Source organism: Hipposideros armiger, unplaced genomic scaffold (genome assembly GCF_001890085.2).
Source record: "Hipposideros armiger isolate ML-2016 unplaced genomic scaffold, ASM189008v1 scaffold_678, whole genome shotgun sequence".
Lineage (NCBI taxonomy): Eukaryota > Metazoa > Chordata > Mammalia > Chiroptera > Hipposideridae > Hipposideros > Hipposideros armiger.
Genome location: NW_017732028.1, coordinates 99,025 through 102,446, shown reverse-complemented (window position 1 = coordinate 102,446; position 3,422 = coordinate 99,025).

Below are 3,422 nucleotides of genomic sequence, written 5' to 3'. Positions count from 1 at the left end.
AAAAAAAAATCCTTGCGTTTTGCTATCATTCTCTTTGTACATGTGTGCTTCCCTTGCTACTTGCTAGACCATGGACTCATGTTAAGATGGTGTTTTACTCATTTCTATATCCACAACCCTCTGGCACAGTGCCTGACATATCAGTATTCTTTGTTGTCACTAAAAGACTAGAGCTATGAGAATTCCTTGCCTAAAACTGTTTGCAGTTAATTGTACAAGATGTTTTAATCTAGTCTTAAAAACTGCATCCTGGTCTTTATGCTCTGAAAAGCTGTAAACCGAATCTTAAATAAGTCAAGCTGCAGGAAACAGGACTTTAAATACCATTTCAAATTTGGTCTCTAGGAGCAAGACTATATGTTCTTCTAGCATGCTCAGATTCAGTGCCACCTCATACATTACGTGCCATAATTAAGTGGGGCCTTCAGCAAGTGATTGAGTAAGAAGAGGTTATCTTTACTGCTCTTTGCCTCCTCTCCCAGCCCTCCTCCCTTCTCATTGCTATCATGCTTTACTGCCTACAAAGGACTTTCACATCTTTGTGTATTTAATACTCATAGCCATCCTGTGTGGTTTTAGTATCTCCACGTAAGAGTCTAGGCCAGAGGTTGGTAAACTACAGTATCAGGGCCCAAACAAGCTTCAGCTCATATTTGAAGGTAAAGCTTTATTTGGGGTGCAGCCACACCATCTTAGTGAATTCTGGCTGCTGTAACAGAATGCTATAGACTGGGTGGCTTCAATGACAAACACAGATTTCTCACAGTTCTGGGGGCTGAGAAATCCGAGATAAAGGCAGAAATGGATTTTCTATCTGGTGACAGCTCTCTTCCTGGTTTGTGGATGGTCACCTTCTTGCTTTATCTTCACACAAAGGAGAGGGAGCAACGTTTTAGTCCCTTCCTCTTACAAGGACACTGATCCCATTATGAGATCTTCACTTTCATGACCTCATTTAATCCTTAACTCCCAAAGGCCCCACCTCTAAATACCATCATATTTGGGATTAGAGCTTCAATAAATGAATTTTGGGGGGACACAAACATTCAGTCCACAGCATACACCCACTTATTTATGTAGTGCTTATAGCTCCATTGGGGCTATAAAGGCAGTATTGTGTATTTGCTATGACCTGTAAAGCCTAAAATATTATCTGGACCTTTACAGAAAAGTTTATTGTGGTCTGAACCTCTGTATCCCAAGGATTTGGTGAAATTATCCATTCAAGTCAGGTCTTGAAACCAAGTCTTCTGACTGTAGGTTCCATTCCTTAGGTATCCTTATTGGGAGCCATCTAAAATGTGTGGAGCTTCTTGAAAGTAGATTTTTATAGGACTGTAAAGTGTTCCTTTTGACTCACTTGATTCATAGTGCTGACCAAGTGAATCAGAAGTGAAGTTTATAATATATAAGCATGTGTCTTTAAGCCTTGTTGTCACAGAATTTTAAATAGAGTGGTTTTGTTAATTTGTGCATGCAGCATACACTAATTGTTCACAGGTAGTTTACAGAAATCTGCAGATGAGGATAATTAGTCTTGATGCTTCCACTCAGAAGCTTCCACTCTAGTGTATGAGATTGTTCCAGGTATCTCTTGCTATGTAATAATCATTCCAAGTTTAGCAGTTTAAAGCAACAGTCATTATATATCCCGATTTTGTGGGTTGGGAGTTGAAACAAGTCTTTTAGGACAATTGTTCTGTTTTATGTGGTGTCCATAGAGGACACTGGCTGATGGATCACCTTGTGGGATGCCTGGAAGGCTGGGCTTAGTGGCAGCTATCAATTAGAACACCTACACATGGTTTCTTCATCATGATGGCCTCAAAGTAGTCAAAACTTCTTATATGGCTGCTCCGGACTTCCACAAAGAGTATTCTAAGGGAACCGAAAGTAGAAGCTACCAGAAGGCCTAGAATTACTTCTGTCATATTCTATCAGCCAGAGCAGTCACAAGCCCTTCTTGATTGAAAAGGAGGTAACATAGAATCTACCTCTCAATGGGAGGAATGTTAAAGAATTTGTGGCCATCTTTAATTTGTCATAGAAATTGACTAGAAAAGTGTAAAACATACACAAGACAGTGTGCTATGGAAGCCCAGAGAAGATAGGGACTGATACTACTAAGAGTGATAGTCAATTCTAGAAGAAGTCAAGTTTATCAGATATTTAAGATGGCAAAGCATTAAGTCATGGTGCTACCAAAGAGTCTGCCATGTTTGGGAAATAAGAAATGTGTGTTAGAGTAGAAGGTGCATGGAAGAAGGGAAGGGAGATTATGATGATGATGGTGTTGATATAATGGTGGTATGGTAAAGATGATGATAATGTAAATATAATTGCCTATACACTGTACATTTGCTATGTCTCAGACTTTTAAAATGAATTCTGTATTAAGGAAACTGGACACTGTCAGGAAGGCAATGGAGAACCAACTGAAGTGTTTAGGATGGAAGGAAAAAGTTAGATTTGTTTCCTCAGCAATAATTCTAGTGGCAGTGTGGAGGGCATGAAAGAGAGGTTAATGGCTGGGTGACCAGTTAGAGACCACTGAGACCAAAAGCTCATCTGACAGCAACACAGCCTTGGTAGAGCAATGGCAATTGAAAGAGAAATTGGATTCACAGGCAGAACTGATTAGATTTGGTGACTTGGATCTGAGGCATAAAGAAGAGAGAAGAGTTAAATGAGTTTGAATTTTCTAGGGTAAAGAATTCATAGCATATTTAAAGTTTCCGTTTTGCCATAACTTCTGTTTCCTACAATTTTGGCTTGCTCTTGGCCCCTTATGGCTCCTCATAGCCCTTGAGATGTCTCAAAATCAATGTTACTCTCTTTATTATATATCTGTTTTTATTTCCCATTATGAGCTGCTTGGTTTCTCTGTATTTCGCAACTGAAATTCCTGAGAATATAAATCTGATTCAGCTTAGCTTGCTTGTCCTGGTTTTGCCAGTGTGGTTGGTTTGTGCCAGGTCACCTTATAGGTCTTCTACTGGGTACTGGACTCAGAATTCATTGACTATGACTTTGTTGATATTGGGTCATGAGCCCAGCTTAGTACAATAGATCATGACTAGGGATTGGGGGAGAGGACCAATGGTTTCATTTGCAGAAGATGTGAGTGAAGCAGTTTCCTTTAGATGGGCCCAAAAATGTAATAGCCCTTATGATTACATAGTAAAGTTCTATGGAACTCAACTTGTCAAATCCCCCCACCCCCCAATATCCTGTATTCATCCTCCCTGGGACCATGCATGTTAGCCTGGACTGTATAGTAGAAGGACATGGAAAAGTAAAAATGAGGATATGGGAAAGAATTACACTGATTATTATTGGCTCTATGATCCAGGGCCATGGACATAGGAAATGATGGGAGGAAAAGTCATGATCAACAGAGAAACAAAGAAACAAAGAAGTGA